Here is a 12,375-nt window from a genome sequence, read left to right as displayed (position 1 = left end):
GTTACGGGCAGCAGTCTAAGCGGCATGAGTAGGTTTTGTGGCGTTTAGCTTGGTTTTCAGGCGTACGAAACTGGTATGAATACATGAGAACCAATAGCCCCATAGTAATCCGTTGTAAACATATGTGTAGACTAACCATTTAACTTACGTGGTTTTCATTGAAGCATATAGGCATTATCTCCTGATATAATGATTTACTATCGATTTTTGCGGCAAAATCAGCCGAGTAGGAGTTTACTTTATTTCAGAGCGTTAATGATTAACCATAAATTTAATCATGATTAATGATTAATGATTAAGATTAATCAAAATCATTAATCATAATCACAAAAAAATCTTATTTAATCATTAATCATTCATCTTAATCACACTGTTTTTGCAATCTAATCATTAATGAGTAATCATAATCATAAGAAAAAATATTAATCAATCATTAATCATTCATCACCAAAAATGTTTCATCACATAAAATATATGATCCAATTTAAATTGGTTCAAATTCTGCTCTAAATAATATAATTAATGATTCTTTTTCCAAAATCTCCCGGACAGAGTTACATTTTACTTTTGAAACTTCAAAAACATGTTAAACAATAAGTATATTTTAATCATTTCCAGTTTTTTGTGATTGATTAATCATGATTAATCATGACTAATCATAATTTTTAATCAATGAGCCATTTTTAATCATTAATCATAATCAATAATCACAGATAAAAACAATTTTAATCATTAATCATAATCTTTAATCATCCCTAAAATCAAATAAATCATTAATCATAATCAATAATCACCAAAATTGGAATTTTAATCATCAATGATTTATCATGATTAAAATTTTTGTTAATCATGAACGCTCTGCTTAATTTCAAAGAGAATACTTAACAAATAAGAGAAACTCGATTTCACAACTCATACTAGTTTTAACATGTTTCAGTCATATTTCAACATGACTAAACTCAATAAAACAGATACGAATGAAGACAATAGTACAAATGGTCGGCGTTCAGTCAGAGAGAACTTATTGTCTTCTCCATAATTTCCAAAATTACATTAATAAACCTTAATTTCATTTCTGTGGCTTGGTGGTCGTGCGGCTAAAGTCACCTGGCCTTTAGTCGCATCGTGCTAAGGAGCGCGGGTTCGATTCCCGTTGTCTAGTGTCGTGCTTCCTACAGGAGGGTGACTTAAATGGTAAAAATCGTACCTAACATAAATCGCATAAACTATTGAATTCGATTTTGTTAAACGAAATATTTTGCATGGGTCGTGAATTTAGATGTTTATTGTCCAATTTAAAAGAGACACGGACACGTTTAATGCTTCCAGTGAGCTATTAGCTCTTTGAAGGAAGCACGACACTAGACAACGGACTAGCATGCAACGCCCAGTGGCACATCCGAAAACTTTTCCTGACAGCTGCGGCGGGAATCGAACCCGCGCTCCTTAGCACGATGCAACTAAAGGCTTGGTGACCTTAGCCGCACGACCACGAAGCCACACAATTTACCTTTTGATTGCTTGAAAAAAATATTTTCATGCTTAATGGCTTGCAGTCAAAAAAGCCCAAAATCGTATATTTTGCCCTATAAATTGAGGTATAGCTCAAAATTGTGACTGGAGCAAATCTCAGCCCGGATTCGGATTCAGCGGTCCAGAATCTGTCGGAGACTCATCAGTTTGTTCTTGAGACAGGCCAATAGACAATTTTTGTTTGGCTGTGTAATTAATATTCTTGCAAAATTTTATGTATAATAAAATTGTACTTTCTACAGGACTACGGCACAACCTAGAGCTACTGAAGTCAATGGATGTAGAGGATTGCTGGAGCAAGGATGGGAAATGTCACGGAATTTCATGAAGAAAATGTCATGACATTTTTATATTTTCACCACTTCTGGTGTAAATTTACGTCCGTTTACATCACCAAACCACACCGATGATTATTTAGGGAAAATTTATGCTGTCATCGATAATTTTTTTTTTTATGTCTTTATTTATGAGATTTTCAGCCCGAGGCTGGTTCATATCAGATCGATAAATATCAAGGATGGGATCATTCATTTGCAATCATTTACATTCACTTGCGTACAACTCGCTTCAGAAACATCGTAGCAAAACTAATGTATGGGGCACTTTTTCATTTTTGATTTACCTGAAACTTTGTAGAACAACGTACTAGCGTATCGCCAATAATGAAGTCAACAGAAGGCAGCAAACGCACGGCGTGAATGTAATTTGCATTCAACCGCGTGGAGCGTTGCCTTTACAGCTCGTTCACGAATTTGGTATGCATGTGCGACCAAATTTCAGATAAAACTTCAAGGTTCAATTCATCCGTACATAGTTTTTTGATAGAATGCTTCTGAACTGAGATAATGTCAAGTGAATGTAACGCTTTGCAAATGAATGATCCCATCCCTGATAAATATTTCTTACTAGAGAAAGAGAAATTAGCAAATAACGAAATGACATTTTTCATCCCTGTCAGCTGGACTATAGAAAAAGCAGCCGTCAACGACGCAGCCGAGAGTAACATCAGGTACGTGAAATGGGGCCGACGGAACGAATGGTTCGACGTGGAGTGCAGAGCGATTTTGGAGGAGAAGAACGCTGCGCGGATGGTAATGCTGCAGCAAGGAACCCGGCGGAACGTGGAACCTTACAAGCAGAAGCGGAAACAATGGACCCGCCTATTTCGACAAAACATATTGCTGCATGGAGGAAGCGGAGTGCAAGAAAATGGAATGAAACTGCTGCCGTATTCTAAAGAGACACGGAAGCTCTATAAGAGTCTTTATGCATCCCGCAACGGCCCAGTCAACCAGTGATCGTATAAGATGTTGCATAAGATGTCAAAATGGAGGTGATATGCGTACATTTTACATGCGCCTAAATGGAGGCATCTGCTGCTATTTGACATTAGAGGGTGTCATGCGGAGAGCCTGGTGTAGCTGCCGGGGTACGACATAGGGCAAGCCTTGTCTGCAGTGTTAGGACAGACGGGGATACCTTCTACGTGGTGGAGGAATTCAGTATCATGCTTACGGTTTAGAACATTGTGAGCCTTAAAATACGGAGACGCGTCATTATCAGAAATCGTACCTATTAAGTTTCCAGGAGAAACTGCGATCAAAACGATTCATCCCCTTATCAAATGAATACGCTGATAAGACCATTGATCCACTACTCGCACTTAAATTCTATTATGCTCGACTTGAAAGCACTTGGGAGTGTTCAAGAGACTCCCAGACAACCAATTTGCACGTATAATGAAGTTTTTGTTTATGTCATACGTACTTTTATACGGTAAAGTTACATCGCATGCCATAAGTGCCTTATGCGTACAAAAGTGGAGGCGCTATACGTGCATTGACGGAAAAATAATAACGCTATATGACTTCAGGCGACATCTTATGCGATGCACGGTGTGCACTATTGTGACGTAGTATACCATCTTATGCGACTTAATAATATTCGAAAAAAAAACAATTCTTGGCACCTTAGTATCGAACTAATAATAACCTTTGGATTATCGAGCCACACTTCACACTTAACAACAAACACTTACTTATGAAACACACTGGCTAATTGTCATGACATTATAACTCACCTCTGTACAGGGTGCGGCAGGAAAAAATGCGAAAAGTTCAAGGCACTATTACACGCTAAATATGGGATATATATGACTATTTTTTCATGACAGTGTATCAGTCAATGTCTATATTCTTGCACTGAAAAATAAAAATGAACACATTTGATGTTTAACATGTGATAATGTAGGCCTAATAAGCGGATATCAATAAACTGCGCGCCCAATGGTCATTAAACAAAATGACTATAACAGTAACAAAATTAGCTCAAATTCGATGAACAACCAGACCACACTGATCCAGAGTTTCACATACCAGATAAAATAAGTGCATATATTTGATGATATTGTGAAGAAAATCAGAAATGTTGTTTTATCAGATGCGAAATTAAGCGACCTGTGCGATTTTCTGTGGTTTGAAAATTCTGGTTGTCTTCATCTTCTGGCGCCGCCCTGTAAAGGTTAGTGACCAAAATAGGAAATTTTTTAATTAACTTTTCAGAAAACTAGCCTATTATAGATCAAGAAACGTTGAAACATAGATTGGTTAATGTCAAATGGACGAAAATGAGGTTTGAAGTTGAAAAACACTTTCGCATTTTTTCCTGCCGCATACTGTATTTGTTGGAATGCACTTGATTTCCCTGCGTTGCAACGTTGTACGTGTTCGGCAGGCTAAGTATCTGGAGCTGAATATGACGAAGCGTGATTTCCCGCACAGTTATCACTACAACCCCCCCCCCCCCCCAAGTAACATCGAAAACATAATCAGAAGACTAAAACTAATCATTTTGTCCTATAACAGTTGTTTCGAAGTTTTTCAAAACAAATGTTGTCGTGTATAAGTCATATTCATGATTCCAAAAACTAGTCTTCAATGATCTTTTATTAAAAAGTCGTATTTGAGTAAATAATGTCTTTTCAAACAAAGTTGACATGCTGTTATCAATTTTGTTGGATATGTTCTAATAACGTTTATTTTGTCGCAATATGACAGCTGATTAAGTTTTATATTTGTCCTAATATGTTCATCAAACATATTCTCGGTACGGAACGTCGTGTATGCTTCTATAATATGAAAACAAAAATTGTATGTCAGGGAAAAACTTGGTCTACCCTAAAAAGTAACAAATGTCAATAATCTTGAAGTTACCATTCAATGAATGTAACGGATTTACTACTATTCTAAATCAGCAAAAGTTATATTCTGCTTAATATACTTGATATTAACCGTCCCCATTGGCATATCAACAGCTCCTCAGAATCTGTCAGCGCTTCCAATTTTTGCATAGTGTCCTCTGCTCTATCGAAAGTATGTAGTCGCTTTGCCAACTACTTTGCATTTCTGCTGCTTCCAGGCTGTTGCATCCGGTAGTGAATCTTTTTTTTTTCGCCAGCGTTATTAAATTGCTCGGGGGCCGATACACTACATTGTTCTTCACCCATTTTGACGGCACTACAGTTAAAATCGGTTTAAATTTCTTTGTTTTCCGAGTATGTACGACGTAGAAGCACATTTTCACAAAAAATGACACGAAATCGACAACGCACATAACGAACGAGACGCGTCGCTTGAATGGCGTTGGATCTTATGAGAACTATAAGATATGTCCTCTACAGCTCAACAGACACAATATGTTTGATAAGTCGTATTAGAGTAATATTTTCAGTCTTACTTCCAATATTTGTTTTGGTCAAGTTCTGTTGAAACATAATATGTTCCATTTGTTCTTATGAAGTCATATTGAGGGTTTCTGCAGTATGTATGCAAACTTGTGTAACATGATGACATGTTCAGTATGTTTCATAAGGCATATATGAGTAACATTTTCAGTCTGTCTTTCAATACTTGTTTTCGATGAAGTTTTTGTTAAACATAATATGTTTTGTTTGTTTACATTAAGTCATATTGATGTTTTTCCAGTAAGCAAACAAACATATGTAACATAAACTAAAATCATTATTTTAAGGACATATATGAGCGAATCCGAAGATGGCCGTCACAATGGGTGCCTTGCAAATACCGAAAGCACGGATCTCGTCATCTTAACAACAAACAGAGCTGAAAAAGCAATGAGTAGCCTTGCTCACTCGTGATAAACATAGAGTAGCATTTTCGTTTTCGGGCGTTTTATGGATGACGAGATCGGTGCTCTAAAAAATGCGAGTCAAAAATGCACCTGGACGCTCTCACATTTCACCTTAATTTGGCTATATTACACTACCGATCATGAAAATGTTGATATGATGTTCAATATGTAATAAATTAAGAATAAAAACTAAACATAATGTTAATAATGAAGTTGAGAGATCTGCAGTTCTACGTACCGAGCTTCCAGTCACAAGTTCCTTTTCGTCGCTGTGATCGCCGCCATTGTATCGGTTCGCATTCTTCACTTGTTGACTTTACGGTGCTTGTTTTTTACGGCCGACTCGCAGGGCCTAACACCAACCCCCCGGTTTACTGTCCGGAGGAACCCAGTAAGTTTGTCGAAGCACACCCCCCCCCCCCTCCCTCTCACGGTTCCTGACAGCATACGACCACAATTCCCACCGGGGTTGGTTACCTCATCTTCCCTACCCGGCCGGTGCAACGTGGCGGTAGGGGTCGGAATAGCATGGCAAGAGGCTGAAGGACCTTACAAGAGGTCTAAATCGCATTGCCTGCTTTTACCGTGCCAATGAGCCGCCCCAAAGAACGAAGGCGCGGCGGAAAGTTTCTGATGATGACCGAAAAAATAGAAGTAGGTTGAAACGTAAACTAAAATTACGAGTCTAATTAAGATATCACCGAGAAACACCAATCCAAAAACAAACAAGAAAAAATTTTGATAGTATTAATTAATAAAATTTCAATGGGCTCGACGGCCTACATCAATTTTATTATCCTGGAAAAACTAGTAGTATTCCATTTTTCTAGATGGAAATCCTTATCGACTTTCACCGCACAATCAACAATGTTGATGATGATATTGATTTTCACGAGGTAGTGACACTACCTTCTGTCAAATTTTCGTTTATAAAATCAGCCCAAAAATGTGAAATACATATTCTTCTTCATCTGACGTTGTCAACACTGGACCAAAGCCTGCTTCTCAGCTTAGTTTTAGTCTACGAGCATTTCCACAGTTATTTATGTAGAGCTTCCTCTGCCAATGTCAATTTTGCATGTGTTTGTCACTTTAAAATTTCTTCATTCGTATCCATATAAATTGTGATGGCTATATGTATGTATTGTCAAAAGAATGTTCTCAATTTACATTTACGAATTTTCCAGAGTGGTAAGCATTAAGTTAATTTCTAGTCATATCTCGAATCATTTAGCATGCAATGTCCAAGTATGCCATTTATTTTTTCATTAATACTTTTAATATTTAATATTTAATAATATCCAGTCAAATATCCCATTTTTATCCATGATGTATGATTTTTTTTGCAGTAATTAGAAATATTATTAAGGAAAACAAAGCACTTTAGGTTGCATTAGTTCAAGTAAAACGATGGTTTTAATTTAATTTATTTTATTATCCTTGTGTTTATAAGGCGCATTAAATTTATCGAAGTACAAATGCCTATTTCACCAGAAAAAATGACTCGCACCACAATTTCTGGTCATAGAAAGCCAATTATAAGTTGAAATAGTCTAGCTGAAATAATATCGCAAGCCATACTTTGCACTTGAATAGTTTTTTTTTGACATTTTGAAACTTAGTTGAATACGGTTATGCAACAAACATTGATTACGCTTTAGAAAAGAAACTGAATTTTCATCCTCCATTAAAAAAGAAGATGTGTCGTTTGTTTATTGAAAGTTGTCAGAATTATGTATTGTAAAACATACTGAGAAACATTATTAAGTATGTCAATTTCTTGATTTTGCTTTGGCTGACCAAGCCATGTGGGAAATTACACTGTTGAAAATGCTTTGACATCCATGTGCACACAAATCTCAATTTGTTCATCGAGCACGTGTTCTGTTGTGCACATGGATGTCAAAGCATTTTCAACAGTGTAATTTCCCACATGGCTTGGTCAGCCAAAGCTAAATCAAGAAATTGACATTTGTAAGGTGCTACGGTCACCCTTACCGTATTCGGTCGGCCGAGGACCGACCCGTCGAGAGTCCGACTGCACACTAATTGCCATACCAATAAGTGATTGGGAGGCAGTGCCCGAAGCTCTCGACAATTAAAAATAACTTCCTCTCTCGCTTTGACATACATGTGCACAACAGACAATGTGTTAGATGTTCATCTAATCCCATCCGAAGGGGGTTTGGATTGTGAAAAGAAGATAACCATGTGCGATTGTGGAATCGAGTTCAGTTCTAGGCCTGCTGGCGACGGAGATAGTCGAGTGACTCCGTAGCTTGAAGGAATAGAAGCGCCCGTCTAGCGAATTGGGAGTCGTGAGTTCGAGTCTCACCGGAGTACGTGGATATCTTTTCATAATTTCAAATCTCAATTTGTTCATCGAGCACGTGTTCTGTTGTGCACATGGATGTCAAAGCATTTTCAACAGGATTATTAAGTATGTTTTGATTCATATAGAACATGATTATAACATCTCAAATATGTTGCCGAAGCTCCACCTTCTGCGCTTTTTCGGTCATATATCTGTCTGAAAAACGGTTTTATTGTTATGAACCAAAACACAGTAACTGGTCATATTGGAGTCGAAATAATTCCTATAGAACATGTTGTGTTACTTGGGCCCTCTATTGCTAGCAAAACCCATTGTTAATTATCAGGTCAACAAGACAAAAATGATGACTTTGTAACTTGATTTGTCACCATAATGATGACTGCCCACTTTCTTGTAGCTTTTTGGCACTCCAAGAGCACCTCTAACATGATTATAACATCTCAAATATGTTGCCGAAGCTCCACCTTCTGCGCTTTTTCGGTCATATATCTGTCTGAAAAACGGTTTTATTGTTATGAACCAAAACACAGTAACTGGTCATATTGGAGTCGAAATAATTCCTATAGAACATGTTGTGTTACTTGGGCCCTCTATTGCTAGCAAAACCCATTGTTAATTATCAGGTCAACAAGACAAAAATGATGACTTTGTAACTTGATTTGTCACCATAATGATGACTGCCCACTTTCTTGTAGCTTTTTGGCACTCCAAGAGCACCTCTATCATTGTTATCACGAATCACATTGCAATATGCCAACGTTAACCATTCTAGCTTATGCGAATTTGGATGCACATTTTAACCAGTTTATTTCTACTTTTATGCGATTCAGTTTATACACCAATGCGAGATAAACTGACATAATAAGAAAAGTACCAAGCGAAGTCGTATAACCATCGCAGTACGTAATTCTGCGAATTCAATTGACACTTTGGGAGTTTGCTCGAACACTTTTGCGAATGAGCAAAGTTCGTCGCAATAAAACATCAGAATATCGTCTACTACGATGTTGTCATGCATGATAAAAGTTAATTTGCACTCTTGTATGATTTTATCAGATACATCGCAATAAGTTCAAAAAAATAACATCATATGCGATGAAAATTGATTGAAAAGATATGCGATAGTGACTTAAAATAATCCTTTATACGATGTACAGCGTGCATCCTTATGCGATTCCTGGTTGTCTGGGTAGTGCTGAGCACCATCTATGGTAGTGTGCTGGAAAATGGTATGTGACGACGGTGCTGCGTGGTGGTTGCAATCTACAACGAATATATTTATTTATTTATTTACTAGCTGTCCCGGCAAACTTTGTCTTGCCGTCTTGTGGTGGTTTGACAACTGTTGAGCTCAAAATAGCACCGCACTCTAGATTGATTTCATTTTGGTCGTGTTGATTTCCTTCCCAGCTCATAGAAAATCAGTTCTTTTTCAATTTTGTTACTTTTCTAGTTTACTTTCGTAATTTTTAATACTTATAAACACAGCCACTATGAATACGAATCGAACCATAGAGTTCAGTCATGCTGATCGGTTCACCCGTTCGTGAGTTTTGTTGCTTTAAAGAAACTTTGAACTCATTTATATATATATATATATATATATATATATATATATATATATATATATATATATATATATATATATATATATATATATATATATATATATATATATATATATATATATATATATATATATATATATATATATATATATATATATAGATATATATAGATTTATTCAAAGTCAACAGGTAAAATGTCTATCCCAATGACCGGTTATGACGAAAAATATACACTAAACTTATTATTTACCAAGCTATAATTACATAATTTAGCACAACATTCGACGAAAATTACACTTATTTGTATCGCGTGACATATTAAAAACGAATGCACTATATGACAGATAATAAAAACGCTGCACATGCTACGCATAGGTTCGTTTAAACCGTAGTTGGTTGAAGAGAACAGAATTACAAGGAACGAGTATCGAGAATGCAGCATCGAGAGGGTTGCCAAAGCCGCAAGGATACGGTGGGCAGGACATGTTGCAAGAATGTCGGGTAATACTCTGCAATGATTGTGTTCGCAAGAAAACCGGATGATACAAGACGACATGGAGCACAGTAAACAATTTGAACTGAGCAGGTCGAGAGTGATTTCGCGAGTGTAGGACGTTCTCGGGGTAAAAAAGGAAGCAACAGCGAACCGAAAGGTGTACCCCCAGTCTTGTCTACGTAAATATGTTGAACTAAATAAATAAAAAAAATATCTGGACATACCGGTATAACGCGTTGAAAAAACTAGAATCCTACAAAAACCGAAAATAAAAGTGAATCACCGAAGAAAACGCGCCAACAGAGAAGGCATATCGTGTATCATCCGGATTTAACCCCTTTTATCCCCCTTATACACGAAGAAGTGATAGTAATTAAATTATCAGGCTTGAACAATCTCGATACTTCATAATTTTATGTCTTCCAGCGTTTCTTCCGCTTCGCCTCCGGTTTGATGGGTTGGCATGTACATTTTTTTTTCGAGTTATGACTCTTCACACTTACCTTCCAACTACCACGCCACAAACTGGCACTCCGTTTATCGCAGCAACTGCCCATATTGAGAGGAAATATGAATTATTAAAAAGCTGCATGGTTTGCGTTATAAAAATTCAAAAGGAATTATACCCAGATACTAATTAATTACTCAATTAAAGACGCAACAAGAATTTTATTTCAATTTATGAACCATTTAACCGTTTTTAATAAGGCAACATGTTAGAAGCAGCAACGGATGAAGGAACGAACCAGTCGATGGTGTATCCGTCTGGAAATGCTTTTCTGTGCAGCAACGCAGAGAATCGCGAGGAAGCAAACAATGCGGTGTGCGATTACGTCTGAAGGCGGTAATTTAGTTCAATTCAACGGTATACCTTTGTTCTAAGAACATGAAGCAAAGCAAGAGTAAACTAAATGCGCAGGAACACCCTATTGCATTTTAACGACAGAGTAACTTTCACGAGTAAATTGAGCCGCCAGCTCGACATGCACTACCTGATGAAGGAACATCGTGGCGGCTGGAATTTTATGACCCATAAATTATAAGTTTATTATGAAAAGGCCTCACAGTTATGTGAGAAGATGGACATCGTTTCGAAATGGTTCATTTAATCTTTCATCAGCAGTGCGTCGGATGGCAAGGGGGCTTTCTCTTGTAGCAATTAAGGTCTGTGTCGTTTTGCTACTTTCTGATTAAAATGGAAATATGTGCGGCTTAACCATAAATATCGACACTTCACTGATTGTGTTATATATTTTATGAGGAAGCTCCAGCTGCTTTTTGCCCTCTTCGGGTGCGTATGAAATCACTTTTTTTATGGCACTCTGTTGCAGCCTATGGAGTGACTTGTTTTCGAATGGAGGAATTTAATTGGGCATAAAATCAATCAGGGAATCAATCACACGAGTTAATAAAACAATTGAAAGCTGCCTTAAATTATTCCACCTTTATCATGACAGCTGTCCGCACGTCTATCAATTGTCGTTGATTGAAATACAAGCGTGCCAATGGACCTTTAATCAATCCTGCACGTTGGTGGTTATCGGTAGCCAGAGTCACACACAACAACGAACGATAGTATGTTCCTACATACCAACCTATCAACAGGATGGTCGTCGCGTTTTGAGTTGCCTCCGTGCAATCCAATCAACGCTGTGAGGTGGCCATGCCTTGCCTACGTGTGGAGAGGAAAGGTGTGATGTTGGGTCCACAGCTTCTGAGCTAGTGGCAGCAATTAGCACCGAGCTACGCAGAACTAATTCAACTTACTGACGCTGACCGATGATAAAGTGGCTGTTATCATTCAATTAACGGTTTATACCTCTCTGCCTCTGGCTCGCTCTGTGGATCCCTTATCGACGCAATTACAACACAGACCCTCTGGGAATTCATCAGTCACCAGCTTGTGGACAAGATTTCAAACAAGATGCTACAGAGCTAATAACAGAATTGATAATTGAAACGATCAATCAAACAGTGCCACTGGAAATGGCTACACACGAGAGTTTTACATCGGTCACCTGAACAACTGTTTTGATTGCTGTTATTGCGATATCGAACCATGTGATCCAATTCGATACGTCTAGAATGACTCGGCTGATACAGGTCTGACCGAGGGAGCTCGTTTATCTATTTCCATTATCAGCATCACCGGAGTAGGTTATTATTTGTTCCTGTTTTGAGTTGGAAATGTCAACCTGCTAAATGATGAATGAAAGACTAAATGAATTACAGGTGCCCACAACAAACGGTCACTCCATCATTCAGAAATAGATTCATTAGTGTGGTTCCCCCGT

Source organism: Aedes albopictus, chromosome 2 (genome assembly GCF_035046485.1).
Source record: "Aedes albopictus strain Foshan chromosome 2, AalbF5, whole genome shotgun sequence".
NCBI lineage: Eukaryota > Metazoa > Arthropoda > Insecta > Diptera > Culicidae > Aedes > Aedes albopictus.
The sequence above is the reverse complement of the archived record's forward strand: the minus strand, read 5'-3'. Positions refer to the sequence as shown.